The 24091-nt window shown below is 35.3% G+C and overlaps 1 protein-coding gene and 1 long non-coding RNA gene across 26 annotated transcripts in view; one reads left to right on the top strand and one right to left on the bottom strand.

Annotated features, from left to right (window-relative positions):
- ADGRL3 (adhesion G protein-coupled receptor L3) overlaps nt 1-24091 on the bottom strand; it is an 856301-nt gene that overhangs the window by 242462 nt on the left and 589748 nt on the right. The gene's annotated exons all lie outside the window — the stretch shown is intronic.
- Nucleotides 13019-24091, top strand: part of LOC144283705 (uncharacterized) — a 58259-nt gene continuing 47186 nt past the window's right edge. Inside the window, exon 1 of one of the 2 annotated variants that reach the window (XR_013352267.1) lies at nt 13019-13039. This is a non-coding gene — a long non-coding RNA (uncharacterized LOC144283705). Of the gene's footprint in view, nt 13040-14921; nt 15030-24091 lie in introns of those variants that run through there. The other variant, XR_013352266.1, reaches the window with a different exon arrangement.

Here is a 24091-nt window from a genome sequence, read left to right as displayed (position 1 = left end):
TCACAACAATATCCTTACTCTGAGATTATGACCTTAATTCTCCCTTTCCTTATTGAGGAAGGAAGGGTCTAACATAGGGTCTAAGAGATTCTTTCTTCTTATGAAATGATGCCAAGGATGATTTTATATATAATATATATAATATAATAATATATGTAATTAATGTCCTTACTTGGCAAAAGTAAAATGTTGTCAATCTTGTGTTTCTCATTATTTTTTTTTTTTTTTGTTATTGGGGCTTTTTTTTTTTTAAACTAGGGGCATGAAGCCCAAAGTGGGGCTTGAACTAAGGATGCTAGGTCATGAGTCAGGATGCTAAACCAACTGAGCCGTCCAGGTGTCCCAACATATTCGTTTTTATTTGGTTAAGTTTTACTAGCACAAGAAGTCTCCTTCTGGGATGCTAGGGTATGCAACTGTTAGGATAGTTTGGGTGAGTTATGCCAAGGATAATAAAGAAACACGGCTGGAGCACAGAGCTGGATAAATGAAACATCTGGCAATATTTATCACTGAAAAGCAATGCATTTATCCCACTTCTTGATGTTAGTTAAGAACAGGCAAATCTCATTGAGGACTGTTGATGGCTGTGCTCATCCTGAATGTGGAGAACGGGTAACTGCCACAAGAAAGTGCAATTGTGACTTCAGTGAGGGTAGGGACCTAATGGAAACGCTGTGAGGGTGATTAAGAAGATTTCTGTTCATTTTTGCATTAAAAATCATTGCCATTCCAACGAGAGAAATTAACTCATTGTTTAGCAGATATTAGACTGCACACATATTATGTCTATGTTAGTCCAATCAGGCTTATTGCTTTTGTTTGCTTCGCTCATTTTATGAAAACCCCTTGAGGGCATTAATACTTGTTAAATAAATATTAAAAACCTTCAGGCAAGGGATTTCCATAAATTCACTTATTAGCTTTGCAATTTGGGACAAGTTATGCTTGTCCTCTCTGGGTTTCAGTTATGCTTTGCCTGTAAAACAGGAACAAATAGTGCCTACTAGATAAAGTTGTTTTAAGAATATAAAAACAAAGTACTTTCAAAAAAAAGGCATAGAGTGCTGCCTGGCACGTGATGCATATTTAATAAATATTTAGTAGCACAAGTTGGCAATAGTAGTAGTAGTGTTAGGGTCAGCATCAGAGAAAACATGAGCTACGATTATAAAAACGTCCTAAAATGTTTGTTAACAAAGCAAATTCTGTTTCACTATCACAAATCTAAATAGTCAGAATCTGAGATGGGCACTAGGATCTGGGTAGTTCTTATGAATATTGCAATGTGAAAACCACTAGGTCCTTAAATAGACGCTGGTTTATGTTTATTCCACATGTTTACATTTTTTGAAAAAAATTAATTGCTTGAGGCAATCAGTGAGAACTAGATTATTAAATTTTGCCCCTGAGAGTCCAGACTATAGACATTGTGCTAATGAAAAACAGGAGTGCAGAGGATAAGGTGCTGACAGGGACACACTTCTCGGGCACAAAACAAGTTTTACCTACAGCCAACAGCTGGTGATGGTCAAGAGGATTGAGATGTATTTTAAAAAGTGAGAAGTTGAGTTGTGTAACTAGATTCTTTAATGAAAATAAAATACCTACCTGGTAATTCCAAACATTTTGATACTTGAGTCAAAGATTTTCCATATTTAATTTTAACTAAACATTCTAACTAAATGCACTAAACAGACTAAATAAACTATGACATCTGTATGCCAAAACCCAGTTTTTTTAATGATACTAAAAAATGCATCAATGTAATATCTATGCTAACTAAGCAGAGGTTAGACAGAGTTTAGAGAAGCAGAGTTTAGAAAGACAAACTTCCATTTTTTTTTTAATCTTTAAAAAAGAAAAAAAAAAAAAAACCTGTTCTAACAAGTAAATGAAAACAACAATACGGCCACCCTCAAATTTGTTATTTTCCATCCTGGAATTCTCCCAATATGTAAACTTTATGATCTAAACTTTAAATTGCTTTGGAAAAACTTAAACACTAACAATATATATTTTAGCTATGACCTTCTTTCCCCCATAAATACATACATAACTACATAATTGGCTCCGGACTAACTAAAAGCTATGCTGATCTTTTTCTAGGTGTATGGCAAAACAAGTCTTTACTATGTTGTAGGAGTTAAAAGATAAATCTATCGCATCCATTATTTTCTGCAAAAAATACATAAATTGTTTCACATGTCATTGAAAAGGTTTATTCTATATATCAAAAGCAAAAACCAAAAAAAGAATCTTTGAAATATAATTTCAGGGAACACTGGTCTAGAGTGATACTTTTTTTCTAAAGTTTTATTAATTTTAGAGAGAGAGAGAGAGAGTGCGCAGGGGAAGGGACAGGGGAGCTGTGGAGAGAGAGAAGTGACTCCCTACTGAGTAGGGACCCCTGTGTGGGGCTTGATCTCATGACACTGAGATCATGACCTGAGCTGAAATCAGAGTCAGGCACTTAACCAACTGAGCCACTCAGGTGCCCCTAGAGTGATATTCCTATCAAAATCTCTATCAGAATTACTCTGTATAACTTTCCCCTCGAAATGACACTCAAATGCACTGAATCAAGAACCTCAGTTTGTTATTCACATTATAGGTACTTAATACTCTTGAATATATATATATCCCTTTCTGAACTAGACATCTTTGCTCACTTAAGTTACTACTAAAGATTTTCATAATTTCTCTGTGTAATATGGCTTTTAGATAAGTCACAGTATTTAAAAAGAAACAGATAACAGACTTGGATATTAAAGGAATATATGTGATAAAAATAGTAAAGAAGATAGAATTACATCTTTTAGAATAGATATGAAACAGTTGATTCAAATTTCCTTTTTATGTTGAGTGATTAAAAATGTCATTGACTCACTTTTTAATTTACTTTCATTAAGAAATATATATATATGTTTATATATATATATATGTATATATCTTTTTTTTTTTTCAGTAAGGTAATGCCATTGGGGGAGATGATTCCATTTGAGGACAGAATTTTCAATAGTAGCGAAATAAGTGATCTATAATTTTGCTTTATCTGAAGTTATTTTTTGTCTTTTGTGCTTTGTTGCACCATATTTAAGTTTTCACTTAACTACAACCCTTTATAACATAGAAGATATTTAATGCTGCTATAAAGAAGTAATAGCCCTGTCCAAATAGATTATACATTTTAAGTATAAAATGTTGAAAAAAAATGTGTCTAGAAAAGTGGTGCCGTTAGGTTGACATTTTATCTGTTGTTAACAATATAATTTTCCTTCATAGTCTGAAAATCTTTGGCCTAGAACAAAATCCAGCAAAGAGATTTAAAATGGATCAGGACTATTTTCTTAGTTACTAAAGTTAAGTTTATCATCTCACTGAGAATGGTAAGAGAAGCTAAAGTCTGATATCAACCCATTCTAGTATTTTTATTTCACTGATTGTAAGTATATGGTAAGTGGAATAATAGTATTTTAAGAAGCTTGATCATTTAATTTTCTAGGATTCAGTGTCTATACATGTAAAATGGAAGAAAAAATAACTCAGAATTATTGTGGGTATAAAAGAGGGTAACAAACATAAGGTGCCTAGCAGAGTGCGTATGGCCCATGGCAAGTCCTGAAATAAATTATCAGCAAATGTGAGCTATTACAGTGTTCTGAGATAAAGAATTCCTCTACTCACCATTTTCATCAAGACCTGTATCAGAGCACAGAACACATCTATTAGGAGTTCAGATTCTGATGTCCACAATAGGAGAAAGTAGGAAAACAAGATAATGCTAAAAACCTGCCTGAATATGCTATATTATGCCATACAACCCAAGTGAATATTTTTAAGTCAATCTGTTTTACAAAAGCATTGTTTACATGTAATGTGTTTATACTTAAAATACCCGAGGCAATGTTTACTGGAATATGAAAATATTTTAAGCAGTTCTCAAATTAGGAATAAACTAAATGTGTTTGGTTATGTTGATTGCATTCTCTCTTTGTTTGTAAGAAATGAAGTCACAGCTGGTATTTAGATATTAAATGAATATAATATCTATAAGCAAGAATCGGAAATTCAACCTAAGGAGAATTAAAATCAGAGACAAGAAACAGAAGATACAAAACTATCTCTAAAAGCTACATAGAACTTCTATATAAAAACGGATAAAAAGACCATCCAAAAGTGCTGCAGAGAGACTGTTGACTGGAGTTATATAACAGTTGATATGCTAGCTCGTGCCCAATGAATGAAGAGGGATCGAGTTTTTGAACCCTATCCCATAAAAATTATATAAAGCATCACTGTAATCACAGAAAAGTACTAAACACATTGGAATCTATCTTAATGACACCGAGAGCTTCAGTACTAAGTGACAGACAGTGTTTAGAAGTTTGTGCCCTAAGAAAGCAATGCTTCATTGGTAATGCATTCCTAAAACAACAACAACAACAACAAACAAAAAGCCCATTGGAATGAAAGTGAAATTTGAACATCCCTATGAACAGACTGGGGCTTTTACAGATTGTAGTAAGGGCCCTAATAAAGAAAGTGACATCCCATGATAAGTTATTGTGAGACTTTAAAAAAAAAAATTAAAAAGACAAAATAATCAATAGAACTTAGAGTAGAGAAAAAGGAAATCCAGATCAGTTTAAAATGAATAATTCTCTTAAAACAGTGGCTAAGACATTTCACTAGAAGTCTGGTTATTACTATCATTAACTTCACTGTTTATTGCCAAAAGCTTAACTTCTTAAAATGCTTATACTGTACTTCCACTTTATGCAAGCTGATTCAGTAATTGTTAACTCCTTAGTTTCTTGAAGCATGTCTTTAAGTAGTGGTATGGACAGAGAAACAAATAGGCTGGTGCTTTCTTCACTGCCTTCTGCCATGATCTAGATACCTGTGACATCTGTAGCATGTCTCAGAAAATCCTCAGTGTATTTTCATTTTGCTATTATTTCTATACAGGGGGATTGCTAGAACAGATATTAGCCAAAGGATGCTAAATTAAGCCTTTTAGTAAGTTTAGCCATTTAATTAATTTCTCCTGGGATGAGGTAATACTATTAAAATTATCAACCTAGAAATAAGAACTACTATTATCTCATTACCAAAACTAGATTATAATTTACTAGGTTGAATTTTATATGGTGTCATGGGTTGAAACATGTCTTCCAAAAAAAGCTTGGTTAAGGTCATAAATCTGGTACCTGTGAGGGTGGCCTTACTTGAAAATAGCATCTTGTCAGATATAAGCAAGTTAAGATAAGGTCATACTAGGGTGGGTCCTAAATCCAATATAACTGGAGTCCAGAGGCAGAGACACACAAAGGAAAGATAGCATGTGAAATAGAGGCAGAGGTTGGAACTTTGCTGAGGCAAGTCATGGAACTCCTGAGGCTATCAGGAACTGGAAGAAGCAAGGAAGGATCTTCCCCTAAAGTCTTTTGAGATATCATGGTCCAGCTGACATCTTGCTTTTGAACTTCTAGCCTCCAGATATATGGAGAGAATAAATTTCTATTGTTTGAAGCCATTACAATATGCACTGATTTGGAATAGCAGCCCTAGGAAACACATGGTTTCAGAATTAGAAGTAAGAATCATTATAACTCAATACCAAAAATAAGATCGGTTTATAAGATAAAATTTTAGGTACATGATTTAATAAAAACTTTCTGCTTCTCTTCTATGACTGTTTAAATATATATATATTATTTTTATAAATATTATAATATTTATTTATTTATTTATTTATTTATTTATTTATTTATTTATCTCCTTTTCACTTAATGGAAATTCTCAGCTGGGACTTTTTTTTTTTTTTTTTTAAGATTTTATTTTTAAGCAATCTCCATATTCAGCGTGGACTTGAACCCACAACCCGGGAATCAAGAATCATGCTTCACAGACTGAGCCAGCCAGGTGCCCCTTGACTTGAGACTTTGAAGTAACAGAATTTGATGATAAAAATGATTCTTCACAAAAAAAGTGCAATAACTACTTTCATGTCCTACACACACAGACACATACACATACACACAAAACTTCCAATTAAATTGGGAAACATTTTTCAAAGATTTTTTCCTTAAAGGACTGTACAGAGTTGGTAAGATTTTGAGGCAAAGTCCTGCTCTCCCATATACTTCTGCTTAAATCACATTGTACAGGGATCCCTGGGTGGTGCAGCGGTTTGGCGCCTGCCTTTGGCCCAGGGCACAATCCTGGAGACCCGGGATCGAATCCCACGTCAGGCTCCTGGTGCATGGAGCCTGCTTCTCCCTCTGCCTATGTCTCTGCCTCTCTCTCTCTCTCTCTGTGTGTGACTATCATAAATAAATAAAAATTAAAAAAAAATAATAACAAGCATTGTTTAAAAAAATAAATTACATTGTACAATATCTCTACAGGACAATTGTTAATGAATATTTTAAAACATATCACAGTATTTTGCTATCCTTTAATTTAGAAATTTCATTATCTAAAATTTTAGTTTAAGGATACAATCATAGATATTTACAAAGATATAACCATGCAGTTTCCAGGAATATTCAGAGCAGTGCTATTTAAAATATAAAATAACTGGAATTAACCTAAGAATCCCCCAATATTAGATTGGTTGAATACATTATCTTATACCCATACAAATGAAATATTACACCAACATTATATAATATTATAGAAAAATATTTATTGATGTGGACAGTTTTTTCATGACCTATTTTGAAATTAATAAAATAGGTTGCAAAAGAAAATGTACAATAGTTTTCCTTGTATAAATAGAACAGGAGGGGCTAGTTGGCTATAAAATAAGATGATAATATCAATAACCTCTGGAAAGTGGGTATATGAGTAATTTTTCATTTTATTCTTTTTTGTTTTTTTAATATGCTTTACATGTGTACATTTTTAATGAAAAATTAAGACTTTATATAAGCATAAAACTTCACAAAGAATAAAGGATTAAACAAATGCTACATCGTTAAATCCTATAAAAGTCTACTGAACAGTACACATCAACAGAATAGTGCTGGTGGAGATAACTGTTGGCAAGAATTGGTTGACATGCCATCATGTAAACATCGACATTGTTTCAGCTTACATATGTTACTAGATCCCTCTAATCTCTTCTGATTGTCCCCAAATTGTCACTTTTTCCACAAAAGCTATTGATTTCTGTCATTAAGGGTTAACAATACTACTGAGCAAATTCAGGGTTACTAGATAAAGCACATTGCATGATAATTGTTAATAAAAGAGAAGAGAAAAAGATATTGAGAGATCTGACCAATGGTCATGAATAATCTCTTTTTCTTTCTCAATACAAGAGATTGTCCAAAAAAAAGAAGAGGTAAGGGGGCATTCCAAGAGATATTATGCCTCAAGAAAATTAAAATGCAAACAATCGAAACACAATATTAAAATAAAAATGTTTATCATACATACTAGAATAGATGACAGCACAAGTCCACATAAAAAATTTTTTTAAATGAATATAAACAGGAAAACTGGCCTAAAGAAAAATCTCTTCCTTCTTTTCTACTTTCCATCATTCCTTTTTCTCTCCTAATATCTAATGGGTTGCTACCATATGACCATTAGTCTAGACACAGAAATGCCCTGCAGGCACAAACAGTTCAGTTGTTTTGCGGAGCTGTAAACTATAACCACACAGTGTGTAGTTCACTGTTAGAGAGAGATAAATTACATGGTAGCACAAGGGAAAGAGGAAGCTGGTCAGAGAACGGAAAGAAAACAGTCCCAGAGCAGTGAATGTAGTTTGAGTCTATTGGAAAAACACAAACAAGAGCTGAAGAGGGTTTGCAAAAAGACAGCTAGAATAGGAATGAAGGCTACACCAGTGGTGATATTTAAAACAGTAGCTCAAACTATGAAACAGTGAGTTTATTGCCAGCATTCACTTTTAGCCAGTCTTTTCCTAATTTATGGAGAGAAAAACAAATACACAAACAAATAAATTTTTTTCTTGAACTTTTTCTTTTCTTTTCTTTTCTTTTTATGGACAGCGATTGCTTATCAGTAAAACTAGCACAGCAAAATAAAAGAAACAAAGGCAAAATAGAAAACACAAAATATATATAATTCTCACTTTTTAATGCATTTCGAGAGGCAGAGATCCTCATAAATGTGATATAGGCACAGTCTATTAGTGAAACTATTATTGTCTTTTAGGCTAGAGCATAAAAAAATGAAGTTTAGCTATTAGTGACAGAAAAATCCAATATAACAAATGGCTCATTCAAGAGGATCATTTTATTTCTCTCTCAACTGAAAACAGGTCTCTGGGCTAGTATAGAGGCAAGCATCCTCTGTCATTTTCTTTGCTTCCCTTAATACATAAGGGTCTACTTTGTGATCTATAATGGCTCCTCTAGCACAGTGCAGCCAGACCATAGGAAGAATAAAAAAGGGAAGGAGAATGTCACCTTTATTCAAGAACACTTCCAGGAAGTTGCACACATCATCTCCATTTATGTATTATTGGTTAAGACATACCTTAGCTGCAAGAGAAAATCTCTTTATTCCCAGTATTCGGTAGTCCAGCTAAAAATGAAGGTTCCATTATCACAGAAAGGAGGGCAAAAAGATACTGGTGGGCATCTAGTTGTCTCAGCCACACGGATTTTGCATATCTATAAGTTTATATCCATAAATTAAGAAATGACATCGACTTGAGCCACTTCTTTTTTTTTTTTTTTTAAGATTTTATTTATTTATTCATGAGAGACACAGAGAGATAGAGAGGCAGAGACACAGGCAGAGGGAGAAGCAGGCTCCATGCTGGAAGCCCAATGTGGGACTTGATCCTGGGACCCCTGGATCACACCCTGGGCTGAAGGCAGATGCTTCATCGCTGAGCCACCCAGGCATCCCAATGACCCACTTTCTAAAAGTGAAGGGAATTAAACAATTTTATGGCATGAAAAGTGAATGTTTCTCTGTCTCTATCCTATTACATTCTCCCACCTAGACCCCCATTTTGAAAGATTTGCTCCCCTGGTTCTCTTTATTCCCCTTCTCCATTTAAATCACTCAACACTTGCATAAAAGAGGTAATAATTATAAGAATTATAAGTTGCTCTTTTTCCTTTCTTGCACATATTTCCTCATAGCCTACTACTGGAAGCAATGTATAATAGTCCTTACAGAACCAGAGCTGGAACACCTGTTTCCAATCTCCAACGTATCAACTAAATGTTCAGTGCAGAGGACTACAGGCATTCATAACAAGAAGCCTCCATTTAGCTGATCTTTTCAAGAAAATTATACCGAAGTCATCAGCTACTGAAAACAGCAAATGATGCATCCTCATACAAAACACAAGCTGCTTTCAAGTAGAGTTTATATAGATTCATCCTCTAGTCTCGGGATTATGATAAAATTGATGGATTTTATTCATCTGAAATCAATGCATTAATAAGGTTTTGGTTTTCTAAATGATACGGTAGTTTTTGTTTTGTTTTGTTTTGTTTTGTTTTAAACCATGAACACCTGAGAAGATGGCTCTTTGGCCAGATGCTTTTTACTCCTACGGGATGATGACTCACAGTGCACAACTGTCTTTGTGTCTTTGAAACCAAGTGCAAAAGAAGACCCGGTTTACTGGCCTTTTCAATCACCCAGTCACCTAAATCTAACCTCTAACCAAAGCAGAATGAACAGTTTATAGTCTTTAGAGATATCCTTTTATTTTTCTAGAAAGTAGCTATCTTGTATATCAAAAAATCCATTAGACGAGAACAGAATGTAAACCTGATTATATACTTAGCTAGGTAGAAAAAGCCACAGGAAAAAACAACAACAAAAAACGGTGGTGGTAGAGGGAATTAAAAAAAAAAAATCCCTTCAGCCAAAATATGATTTTCTTAGCCATCTGCAAACATTTACCTCAGTTTTCTCACATGAATAATATTTTAAACTATATAATTTATTTTCACATTTCTCTTTAAGATATTGCTTTTGGTATTTAAAGGTCTCAACTGTACAGTGCTTTATTCACCAGTACCTTTTTTACATCTATGTATTATGAAATCCTGTCATACATAGAAAAACAGATTTAAATTTGGCTTTGGGAGTTTGCCATTTCATAAAATTTTCCCTTAGGAGTTTCAGCTAATTAAACAAATGATTGCAAAATACCCACAGCGTCAACTTTGCTGGCTCCTGCAAGGGACTAAAGCCAAATTTCAGTCCTCTATCTCTATGCATGCTGGCCTCTTCCCATGCCCTCTCCATCCCCTCTACAAGTACTTAACCATAGTAACAATGAGTGCTAAGATAAGAGTAAAGGTGAGGCAGTAAGGAATTCAAAACATTCAAGAAAACATCAGGCAGGTACACATGATTTCAGTATTCATAGGCATTCAGCAATGGAAATAATTTTCTCCTTATGATTATTTTACTCTGTGCAACAAAAAAAAAATGCTCTTGCATTCTACAATTTCGAAATTATCTCACGGGTTAAATTATTTCATGTATACGTTCCTTCTTCTCTTCAAAGACACCGTGTCCTTCTTGTATGACATATTCTTCAAAACAGATCTGTTTTGCCTTTAAAGGGAGGCAAAATATGCTACCCCCAAATGTGCCATTTTGGCCTGTGGATTATTGTGAGCTGCAGTCATTCAAGACCTAGCAGAATCAAGAAAAAACTTATGCCTCTCTTTTAACTACCTAAAATAATTTATTTTTTTAAGATTATAAAGATTATTTATTTGAGAGAGAGAGAGAGAGAGAGAGAACGAGTGGGCTAAGAGGCAGAGGGAGAGGGAGAAGCAACTCCCCACTGAGCAGGAAGCCAGCCACAGGGTGGAGTTTAAGACCCTATCAGTACCTCAGCCAGGGCACTTGGGTGGCTCAGTGGCTGAGAGTCGGCCTTGGGCTCAGGTCATGATCCTGGGGTCCTGGGATCCAGTCCCACAACGAGCTCCTAGCAGGGAGCCTCTTCTCCCTCTGCCTGTCTCATCTCTGCCTCTCTCTGTGTGTCTCTCATGAATAAATAAATAAAATCTTAAAAAAAAAAAAAAAAAAAAGACCTAAGCCAAGGTAGACTCTCAACCAGTGAACCACCCAGGCATCCCTGAAAGGATTTAGACAGGTAGTCTGCTCAGAAACAGGGCTAATACCAGAGCTAACTTCTTCTCATCACCTTGTGGGTTGCCCCCTGCCCTTTGAAGCCCCAGGTCCCTATCATTCTGCAGCTCAGGGTGGCATCTAAGCCTCAGCCAACTGACTTGTCATTGAATTTCACACCTTTGGTATCTCTCTCTATATAAAAATATAAAAGCAAATTTGTTTTTCTCTTGTTAATCTGTTTTAGGTCAAATTAATGATTAGACCATCCAATACATGCAGAAGGGAAGCAGGGACACATTTTCTGCTGCTATACCTCCTTTAACTTATTTTTCTCATTTCTATTCTCAAAATCTCCAGCAACCAAGTGGTGCTGACATCAAGTGTTGGGTCAATTACAATGAGCAGTTAGCTGAAAAGGTATGGAAAATAGACACTTCAAAAAGAATTTCTTTAATGGAACAGGCTACTGTGATCTTGACTTGAAAATCACCTGAGAATATTTGTAAGGCCTACGGATGTATATGGAAATTTAAGAAACTACATAATTTATATGCAAATACAGAAGTGAGCCTCCAGCTTATTGGAAAGTCCTGGTAGAGACTAACAGTTTTTAGTCATGCCTAAGGATTTTCATACTTTGAATTTTCAAATGTTTAAGTTCTGAACTAGGATTTTTATTGTTGTCAAGGTTGTTTTCGTTTAGGCAAAAGGAGAGAGGAAAAAGGAGAAGGCCTAGAGTATGGAAGGTAAGAGGTGAAGAAAGACATGGGGTGGGGTAGGGAGGGTGGCTAATGGCTTGCCTTTCAGGAATGTTGGGTATTTGACTTTAAAAACCCATCCAATGTTAAGTTTTTGGTTTACATTGACAGAGTACACTGGGAATTTAGTTATTACTCTTCCTTGAGATTAGAGGAAGTTCAAGGAGGAAATCTTTACCAGACGTGGAATAGGAAAAGAGAAGGACAGAGGAAGGGAAGCAATTCTAAAAGAGGGAATCTAAACCCAAAAAAGTAAACATCGAACAATCTCCTGTCCTTTCACTGAAGAGGGAAACGGTCTTAAGTAGCATCTTTTTTGATAGATCAACCACAAATAGCAGCAATTCTTTTAACCCCTTCCATTCAAATTCGGAAGCAAACACAGGAATATGGACTGCTTCCCAAATTAAATGACTCATTCTTTAGGATAAAATCCTCATTTCAGGAGGGGACAGCAGGAAAACTAAACAGAAAAGGGCAAACATCTTTATTATAACCTCCCAAGGGCCCTACGGTGGTAACTAGTAAGATTTAACACTGGAGATGGGAAAAGTGAAAATACAGAAGTTCAGTCATATTTGGCCAGATTAAAGGAAGGCCATACATAGAGATGCTGATTGACTTAGAAGAGTGAGCTCACACTTAGACTCCCGAAAGAGTACACTGGAAATGTGTCCCTACCAGTCACGAACTCTTAGAGTTTCACTTTCTCTATTTGTTAAAAAGCAAGGCAGCAGGCCCCAAATAGAACTGCCTTTGCTAAGCTCTATATCACCAAACCAAGACTTAATTACAGTTTTGGCTCTCCCAGAAATGGAATCTTAAGTCAGTAAAGTAGGAATTGCCTGGTCAGCACTGGTTAGGTAATCAGTCTATCAGACCCCTGCCATCCCCCGTAAGGTAAGTAACCTTGCAATAACCAACTCACATCTTTTTTTGGCCAAATACAGTAGGCTCCTCCCCTTATCTGTGGCTTCTATTCCTGTAGGTTCAGTTACCGACCCCCACCCACCCCTCCCCGGCCCATACCACTATCAAGTGTGGGAAGCAGATGATCCTCCTTCTGACACATCATCTGAAGGTCAATAATAGCCTAACACTATGTCACAAATGTCTATGTCATTCACCTCACCTCACCTTGTCATTTAGGTATTTTATCATCTCACATCATCACAAGTAGGGTGAGTAAAGTACAGTAAGATATTTTGAAAGAGAGACCACATTTACATAACTTTTATTACAGTATAATTGTTCTAGTTTATTGTTAGTTGCTATCAATCTCTTACTGTGTCTAATTTTATAAATTTAACTTTATCACAGGTATGTAAATATAGGAAGAAATACAGTATACATAGTGTTTAGTACCATCCACCATTTGAGGTATCTACTGGGAGTACTTTTCACTTCCTTGTTCCTTCTCCCTTCTGCTCATAAAAGTCTGCCGTTTTAGACTACCCCTTGGCACTCCTTTATACCTGTTAGATTAGATAGATTAGATGGTGCCGGATTCCAAATGAGTGTTGCTTGAATAAACTCTTAATTTTAATAATGCTTCAGTTTATCTTTTAATATATGTAGAAAGAATTTTATATCATTCGGTGTGTATTTGTGAAAATTAAATGACATTAACTAGTTAAAGGTTAATCCTTTTACATAAAAAAAGGAAAACTGTATTGCATTACCTGAAAACCTGGATTTGTCATTCTCTTGCAGACTAATCTTTGATATGTTTTATCTCCAGAACCTATAACTAAGCCCAAGCAAAAGAACCTGACAAACTATGACAATTAAAAGGAAATAAAAAAATCATGAGAATATTTTTTCTCATGATTTATTTATTTTAAAGATTTTATTTATTTATTCATGAGAGACAGAGAGAGAGAGAGAGGCAGAGACACAGGCAGAGGGAGAAACAGGGAGCCGATGTGGGACTCGATCCTGGATCTCCAGGATCACACCCTGGGTGGAAGGCCAGGCACTAAACTGCTGAACCACCCAGGGATCCCGTTTTTCTCATTATTTAATTCAAGAATCACAATATAACTACAAACATTATAGTTATATAAAAACAAAGAATATCACATATAGCAATACACATTTTAAAACTACCACAAAAAAGTATGATGATTTTAAATACTTTAGCACATACTCTTTTCCTGCCCCATTCCCCCACCACACTCTACCTACCAAGTTTCTTTAACAGAAAATGACTCTCTCAACACAACTCTTTATATTAAGTGATGATGAAGATTACCCTTGTGTTAGTCTCACTAGGATTCAACTCTCTCAGATTTTTTAAAAGATTGCTTCATGTGCTTTAGGCACTTAGACATAGAAATGAATGAGTGTTAATTTATAGACAGAGCCATTTACTTTTCATTACATTGAACCAACCCTCTTATCTCTTCTACAATGAAATATAACAAAGAGAAGAAGTTAAATGAATCAGCATCTTCAGACTTATTCTTAAAGACAAAGGACAGACTTTTTTACTTCCAACCAGAGAAGTCATAGTTTTTCTGGGATAAAATTTCATTTGTTAATATAATAGAGCTGATGATTCTTTAATTTTTCTTCTGTGAGATGTTAAATATGTATTTATAAATTCGATATCTTTATCTAGAGTTAACCAAATTAACTCAATTCTACATGTTCATATGTAGTTCTAACTCACTTCATATAAACAAAATTTCAAGTTTCAACAAATAGAAGAATGGTCTTGAGTTTACTTGCCTGACAATCTTACATTAAACAGAATCCCCAATAAGACTTATGCTTAACGGTCATGAAAAAGTCTATAAAAATTTCCTGTTTATTTCTATTTCCTTTTTTATAGAGCTAGGTTCATATTGCTTCTGGTAAGTAATTTTAAACCACTGTAAACACACTCTTAAAATAGCTCTGCATTTTTCAGAAACTATTCATGAAGTTCCTCGATTTTAAATTTGCTATTTATATATAATCAGATGGTCAAAGTGGTTCATGAACACTTCTTTCCTCCTGTGATGAGATCCAGAAAGTGTTATTATTACTAAATATCATCACAATGTTGTTTACACTTAGCTTCAGCTTGGGATCTGGGTAATGTGACCCATGGTCACAAGGGTTTGATGAGAAACAAACTTTATCAACAACAAACAGCACAGTTCTAAAGCTTACTCCTAACTGCATGTAAGTGCATCTCGACAAATGGAATTCAATTCATTTCATTTAACTTTGAAATAATAATACAATGCCATCTCACCAAAACCCTGCCCCCGGGAAATAAGGCCTATTTTCTGATAACAGCGTGTGATCTTTGCTGTCTAGAAGCCTATCTTGATTTTTATTTTGTTAAGTTTTTCCTAAGAGATACTAGTATTTCACGGCTTTTGTTATATCTTTTACTCACTATAAAAACAGTATTACTGTTTAGAATCTTTTCCAGAATCCTAGCTCTAGCACTTAATAGCTGCCTAACCCTGGATGAGCTACCTCTTCTTTTCTAAGCCTCAGCTTCTTATTTCTATAATGAGGATAATGATACCTTCTGCCCAACTTTTCATGAGAACTAGAAATAACCAAATGAAGCACCAAACAGTGTATGAGGCTTAAAATTGCCATTCAGTCAGTGGTGACCCTTCTTGTTCTTATTTTATTTGCTAATGACATTTCTAATGATATTTCCTGAGTCTTGGATTTCAATTTTTCTTCTATTATCCAGTATTACTCCTATAGTTACATTTGGATAGGAGCTGAGTAAAAGTCATATTTTAAATTACATGTTTATAAAGGCAAAGATTTCACATGACAGGATAAATGGAAATCACTTCAATTTTTTTTTCCTAATCAAGAACATATTAAAAAGTTCCACAAAAGTAAATTTGTTTCATGATAAATACAGTCATTTAAAAATGAAATGTTAATAAGTACTATAATAAGCATTCATGAATAACATTGTTATTCAAGGAAAATATTAGCATAAGGAAGACATTTGGGTTTTACATTTCTCTTGACTTGAAATTATGGGTACTTTAGATTCATATAGTCTTAGAAATGAACAATTTCTTGAATATCACACGTTTGGATCTGTTCAGTAAAAGGAACAAAAAACTATGTAAAGTTTCATTTAATCATATAACACTATCTACTCTAAATCACATCAGAAACAAGAAAAACTCCAGTGGATTTTATGAAGGAAACAATGTACTTAGATTGTTTACACTTCGCTCTGTGACTTAAATAATGCCAAAGTCTCAATTATTTGTGAAGCAGGTATGATTTGAGGAGTACATATGATTATGAGGAGTACGTAACATATGAATTTACGTAGTTTGATAGGAACCTTGTTATAGAACATTTTTCCCAGAGATCATAGGATTTTGCAACTTTAATAGTTTTTGTACTCCAAGAAATGAACAGAGATTAAGTCATTTATCCTATATGAAATACAAAAAAAGGAACAAATAGTAACACTGCAAATTCTCAAAATATATGGCATTTTTCTTCAGATATTCTTCAATTTCTGCAAATAAATCTATTATTCCCCAATTCCCAGTAGTTTAATGGATCTGATCTAATAATGGCTCTAATTATACCCAAGAGAGAAAAGAAAGCTGCTTACATTTTGGAATTATTCCATTTCTGGCTGAACTAAGAGCAATTTACATTTACTTGCCCTATAGCTTAAAATAGATCCTATCTCTCAAAGTTTTCTATTAAAATCATCTGGCATTTTATTGGATGAATAGTGTTCAAGGTAAGATACATAAATATCATTATTTGTAGTCTTTTCATTGTGACCATACACACCCTAAATAAATTACAGTTGACCCTTGAACAACACAATTTTGAACTGCATAGGTTTACTTTTATACAGGGTGGTTTTTTTTTTGTTTTGTTTTTGTTTTTGATACAGTATATTACTGTAAATGTATTCACATTTTCTTTTCTCTAGCTTACTTTATTGTAGGAAGACAGTATATAATACACAGAATATATGAGTTAATTGTTTATATTTTTGGTAAGGTTTTGAGTCAACAGTAGGTGATTAGGAGTTAAGTGTTGGGGGAGTCGAAAGTTATATGTGGATTCACAACTGTGTAGGGGGTTGGTGGCCCTAAACCCCATATTGTTCAAGGGTCTACTGTATAATTAGACCATAGGTCTCCTCCATGTTGCTACTACAAATGAGTGCTATGGGATTTTCCACACTGTGCTGTTTCATTACATTTTTTTTATAGATTTCTACTTTTATTAATATTTTCTCTTTACTTATTAAACACTTAAAATATTTAAAAGTATATTTGCTGTTCCTGTCTTATTAGTTTTAGCCATTCACACTGGTGTAAAGTGATATCTCATTGTGGTTTTGATTTGTATTTCTCTGATGACAAGTGATGTGGAGCATTTTTTTCATGTCCTTGTTGGTCATGTGCAACCACTCTGGAAAAGAGTGTGGAGGTTCCTCAATAAGTTAAAAATACCGCTACTGTACAAAATTGTACTACTGGGTATTTACCCCAAAGATACAGATGGAGTGAAATGACAGGACACCTGCACCCCAATGTTCATAGCAGCAATGTCCACAATAGCCAAACTGTGGAAGGAGCCATGATATACCTTGACAGATTAATGGATAAAGAAAATATGAGATATATATATATATATATATATGATGGAATGTTACTCACCTATCAGAAAGGATGAATGAAAATGTGAGATATATATATCTCATCATATATATATATGATAAGAATTCTATCATATATATATATTTTATCATCATATATATGTATATGTTACTCAGCTATCAGAAAGGATGAATACCTACCATTTACATTAATGTGGATGGAAATGGAGAGTCTTATGCTGAGTGTAATATAAGAAATAGTGAAAGGGACCAAAAGGGAAGGGGGTGAACTCATTTGAGAAAAATTAGAGAGGAAGACAAACCATGAGAGACTCCTGACTTTGGGAAACAAAGGGTTGTAGAAGGGGAGGTAGGTGGGGGGATGGGGTAACTGGGTGACTGGCATTAAGGAGGGCGCTTGATGAGATGAGCACTGGGTATTGCACTATATGTGGACAAATTGAATTTAAATTAAAAAAAAAGTTTCTGCTATAAGCAGAAAAAAAAAGTATATTTGCTTTGTCCCTTAGCAAGGGTTAAGCCCAATTTCAGTTTATATGATAACTGATACTACTAACATGGTTTTTAAAGACCATAAATATAGGTGGAACAAAAAAGGCAGTGTTCACCATTGCACATTTTTAGTTTGAACCAAGTGCCCTTGCAAGAATTACGCTAGTTTTTAACCATAAAATCTCAAGTGTAGCCCATATTTTTCCTACCACTTAAATAACATGATATATGCTTTTATTCTCAATTCAGTCTTGACATAACCAGTAAAAATAAAATGAATTTGTAGATAAGTATACAAATAAATGCATATGTTTCTTTTAGTTTCTAGATAGTTTTCCTTAATGGTTTTCATTTTGCACGCAAAAACATTCAAGATCTTGTCTGCAGACACTGCAGAGACTGTATGTGGCTCTACATAAAGCTGATGATCAGAAAGGTGAGGAAAAACAAGGATCCTGGACCAGTCAAGGGACTATAAAATCAGGTTTTCCAATAAGGTTCCAGATGATCAAGTTAGACATTTGACACAGCAGATCCAATGAAGCTGTGAGATACAAGATAATGGGACAAAGGAGAATAAATTCCCAGAAATCCCTGCCAAGTACCAGGCTGGTAGTTTAGACCAGGCACTGAGATCTAGTCATTGTCTCGTGCTTGAATTGGCTCTGTGCTCTCCTACATGAAGCTTACTCTGCAGGTTTGGGAATATTTTGCTAGCCAAAGGAGACTTGCTGCCAGTTCCCCTCTGATTCTGGTTACCCTTGCCCAAGGTTTCAGATCTCTAAAAAAGAAGCAGTCTTCATCAGCTCACCCAGGGAGGCTGCATCCCCAAAGAGTCCCAGGCAGAGTCACTGACTTCACCTTAGTGGAACTTTTCACCAAATAAATCTGAACAATATTTTCCAGTTGGTCATTAAAAGATCATCTCCTACAACCTGAGTATCTCCATGGACTTTCTAGTCATTCAAGTCAATGGGATAGTCTATAGACTAATGAGTCTACGGACCACTGGTCTCTATAGAGTAGGAGTCAGAGGCAGGTAGGCCCATGCCAATTACAAATGAATTAGTGAAGTGAGACTCCCCAGTTGTATTCTTTCACAATAGGAGAGCTTTCAAATTCTTTAGGATATACACCCATGTTATCTCCCACCTAGCATCTTTCCCTTATTTTTCCTTGATGACATTTTTCAGGTTTGTAAGACAAACATTCCCAAAAATGCATGATTCCTTTAAGCTTATAACTCCAAGGAAAAGGTTAATTTTCTGCCACATTGTTTCCAGTGTGAATGGCATCATTCAGCCATTCATCGCACTGAACACCAGAACTGAGTGGAAGACAACCAGGTCCGTAATATTCTGATACAGGCAGACCCTTCTTTTTGGTAGCTGTGGCCTTTCAAATGGTAAAAAAAAGCAATCTTCCTATGGTGTTAGTAGTAAATGTAGATTCATTTTCATACATCCAGCTTTGTTAACAGTCCATTAATATTCTCCTGTCTGTAACATTCAGTTTCATTCTAATCTGGCAGGTCCAATTGTTTTATTGACTAAGAGTTTTTGGGAGTCCCCCCGACATTAGTGGGTCTTACCACCACCCCAGTGCTTATATCATCAGAGTGCAGTTGAGACATCTCTAAAGGGAACTTTTTTCACAGATAATAATTTCAGTCAGGAATCTTCACAAGAACAGCTTTGAAGCTCTAAGAGTCATCTTGAAAATAGACATGGTGAAGTTCTGACTGTATGTTCTCAAGTTCAAAAAAAAAAAAAAAAAAGGACCAGAAGACTCTGAAGATGACAGTAGAGAACACTGGTTTTAAAATCCTACAAAGTAATAGTTTCCTGGCTCTCTTTTTATTTCCCTCAGCTTCTCTTTTCTTTTCACTGTCTCTCACACACATAGCACCCTGGTGACAGTGCCACGGTTGAATATACACTTGTTCATGCTGTGCCATGGAGAAGTCTTTTTAAATGTGGTGAAGAACACAATTAAAGAATTTTACTCTCAACCAAATTTTAAATGTATAGTACAACACTGTCAACGAAAGCCCATTGTTGTACAACAGATCTCTTGGGAGAAGTCCTCCCACCCTCCTACCCCCCGCCAAAGCACTATCACTTTACCAAAATCAGACTAAAGCTCCTTAGTAAAGGAAGCTAAAAAACTTCACTATTATTTTGGGCAGATGTGTGCATTAACATGTGAAATTTCATACCATATGTGATTCACATTTGTCTCTTTTCCAAATTTGATAAATATAAACAAAATGTTTTGTACAAAATGTTTTATATTCAAAAATCCCAATAGGATATCAAATTATTTAAATGTACTTGAAAAAGGGGGCCAGTATTAGGAAGGAAATTTACAGTAGAAGTGACATGAATGGACCATTCATTGGTATGGCCACTAATTCCATAGGGCAACTGATCATAAATTAAGTGCCTGACATTCAGTAATAGATGATTATATCTGACATAATGAAGTTATAATGGAAGGTGTTCACACACTGCTTGACTATTAAGTGCCCATTTATTGTCCCTGCACCAGGTGTGATACTGATAGGTTATACAAATCATCCAGAAGAAATGTCAAAATAGGCTCCTTTGCTGATAAAGCACCACACATGTTTATTAATATAGCAGCTTGTCTTAGAACTGGCCCATCTGCTCATTTAAAACAAATCTTTTTCCTATAAATATTTCAAAGTTAAGAGCATGACCACTCATAATAGTTTTAAGAGTAGTAGGGATGGAAAAGGAAGAGGAGAGAAAAAAGAAAATAGCCGGAGCTTAAATAAAATACTATGCTCTTCCTTTTACCTTAGGTATGCTTAACAGAAGGAGGGGCAGGGAGGTAGCTTTTAATGTGGCATTTGCTTTAGATTAGTGCTGCATGAGTGTAGGCCATTGAAAATGGTCCAGGCTCCAGCTGCCGCTGGTGCCAGGTGGGAAATGGCAAATTTCACCAATGTTTTCAAAGTACACATTTCAATAAAGTGCAAAATGAAGTACTCAATTAAGAAATTCTCCAGAGCAGCAGTTCATATGCATTTAAACTCATCAGGAAATATTTTAGCTAGGTAGATTTTATAAAGAAAAATAATACCACAAGTTTTTCTTGGGAGGAGGTGATTTTACAACTCTGAGTATTTGCTTCTAAACCCATTTTCTCTAAGATATCAAGGACCCATTTTTATATAACAGAAAAAAATATGCAAGTAAAATTTCAATGTTTACCTCCCATTCTTCTTTTTTAACTTTAAAAGTCACAAGTACAAGGCTAAGATATTTTCCATCTGGTATTCTGGGTTTTATATGCTTGCTGTGCAGCCTGTATGTTCTGTGTTCTATCTTCAAGAATAGTTTTATCTAACCAACAAACAAGCGTGCCCTGAGGCTCCCCTCTCAAATGAACACACACATTTGAAATGAAGAAGTACAATTGGTCAAAATAGTGAAACAAAAGAAAGGCATAGACCATTTGGTAACCACAGGTGGTTTTCACTCTACAGCCCTGGCTTCATTTATTCATTCATTAAAACCTAAATAAAGTCTGGCAGGCATGCCTTTCAGGTTCCAGGAAAGAACTTTATCAGACCCAGTGTCACATAAATCCACTAGTCATACTTTTCTAAATAAATTACATCTTGTGATAACTAACCACCTGGTGACCAAAGGGGCAATTCAATTACTTGTAAAAGGCTAAAGGTCTCAGATACTCTTGAAATTATTATTTTTTTACATCTCCCATAGACTGAAAGGAAACAATTTCCAATCATATTTGATGTTACACGTATTTTCCAAAAATTAATAATGGGTGATCTTTAGTTTAGACATGAACTATCCTTGTCTTCCAGAACACTATCAATATCCACACAAATTATCCAAATTAGAAATCCAATAATTATCTCTTATTTCTCTCTCATATCCAATCACTGAGTCTTATGCTTTAACTACAGTATCTATGAATCCATCATGACTCTTTTATTCCCATTGCTACTTGTCTTTTAGTTTGCGCTTTCAAGAAATCTTTCTTGAAATAACTTAACTGATTTCCTTTGCTCCCATGCATCCTAAGCATTTCATCAACATTTCAATGCAAAGTAGTTTTATTCATGTCTTCTATGCCTGAAGTCCTTTATAGTTTCCCAATGTCTATAGGTAGGACACTTAGAATTGCTAGCTTCACACACAGGGGTCTACTACAATCTAAGCTAAAAGCCCTTTTGCCAGATTCTTTCTTCTCAGTTCATACCATATCAATTGTGGACAGACACGGAAGCCTTGTCCAGTTCCAGAGGCAATTACAGACTAACCTCACCAACAGATTAACAGCCTCACAATCACCAGCCAAGAATCTAAAACAATGCCTGTTTTAACAGAACCAATATTCTGTGTGTAGCTTGAGAATTTGACGCCTAAGAGTTGAGCAAATGCAGTCTTTTCATTGGTTATGTGTTAGTAAATGCTTTCCCTTTCTGCAGGCACTAGAACCCCTCCCCTGGGCCTTTACTGGAGTCCAGGCATGTGTTCCCTCAGGTCCTGCTTCCAAAAGGCTCAGCACTTGTTCCTATGGCGATTTGAATTTGCCTGTTTCCAAATCCTTCAGCTACTTCTGAATCAGAGTTGAGAAGCCACACTTTACCCAGAAGCAAGTAATATGGAAAATGGAGGAGATGAGGGAAGAGAACCTTCAGAGAATTTAAGTGGCAAGAGGGAATTCTGTAAGTGAAATTTTAAGGAAAGGCAATGCCAATGTGATTGGTTACCTCTCTCTAAGCCATTCTCCACCTGGAGCCATCCTTTTAAAAATCACAATCAGATTCTGTAGTATTTGGTGTAAAAATCCTTCAGGGGTTTTTAAACCCTCACGGCTCTTAAAATCTCAACTCCTTTCAGGGCCTGCTAGGCTAGCAAAAACTCTTTGCTTGACCAAACGTTAATTAGGCTCCTGAGCTTTCCTTTGGGACCATTGTATACTTGTGTGAAATCCAGTTATGGCAAGAACCCTACCACTAAGTCATTTTAGCCACAACACCCCCCACCCTCCATATCTGGTCGCTCTCTGTATCTAATCAGGTTTCTCATCTTCTACTACTCCCTGGGTGATGGTGATGTCCGATCCCTCGGGCCTGTCTTTTGCAAGAAATCTATCCAGAACTGATTCTAGAATTCCCCTGATGCCTGACATTTCCTCCTAGTAATTACCCATCCAGTGACTTCCCACCCCATTCCCTGACTACACATTCCCACTTGCCCAAGCTATATTTGGAGTTGATGCCCATTCTATACTGAGGTCTCTTTTCCCCGATTGCAAAGTTCTTTAAAATATCTGCTTTTACTGCTTTAACTATTGTCCGTCTCTGTTTTTACTTTGGGGGAAAAAAGGGTGCTTGATCTGAGCCCCATATAAGTACTCTGCCTATATCCCTAGTTCCCTATCTCATTTTGTTCCAGAGAGTATCATGTCCGTTTACTTGTTTAATTTTTGTTCATTCTAGCTTCTCTCCCTTGTCTAGAGCATGTTTCATAAAAAGAGAAGTCTTGACAGACTTGTAAACTGCACAATTCCATTGAAACCTGGCACATACGAGGCCCTAATCGGTATTTGCTTACTGAACAAATAAATTAACATACCATGATTTTTCGACTTTAGGGCCTTTGATTACACTATCCTTCAACTTTTTCTAGATATGGCCAACTCACATTCTTCTTCTTTTTATTTTTTAATCATTTTATCATCAGATAAAGAGAACTATAGGCCAAGATCTCTCATGAATATAGATGCAAAAATCCTCAACAAAATATTAGCAAACCAAATCCAACAATACATTAAAAAAGATGATACACAAGATCAAGTGGGATTTATTCCCAGGATGCAAGGGTGGTTTAATATTTACAGAACAATCAGCATGATTATGTGACATCAATTTAAAAAAAGGACAAAAACCATATGATCATTTCAGTAGATGTAGAAAAAGCATTTGACAAAGTACAACATACATTCATGATAAAAACCCTTTGCAAAGTAGGTCTAGAGGGAGCATACCTCAACATAACAATGGCCTTATATGAAAAACCGACAGTGAAAAGCACAAAGTGAAAAA

The sequence above is a fragment of the Canis aureus genome, chromosome 14 (assembly GCF_053574225.1).
Source record: "Canis aureus isolate CA01 chromosome 14, VMU_Caureus_v.1.0, whole genome shotgun sequence".
NCBI classification, from domain to species: Eukaryota; Metazoa; Chordata; class Mammalia; order Carnivora; family Canidae; genus Canis; species Canis aureus.
This window is presented reverse-complemented; position numbering and strand designations above follow the sequence as displayed.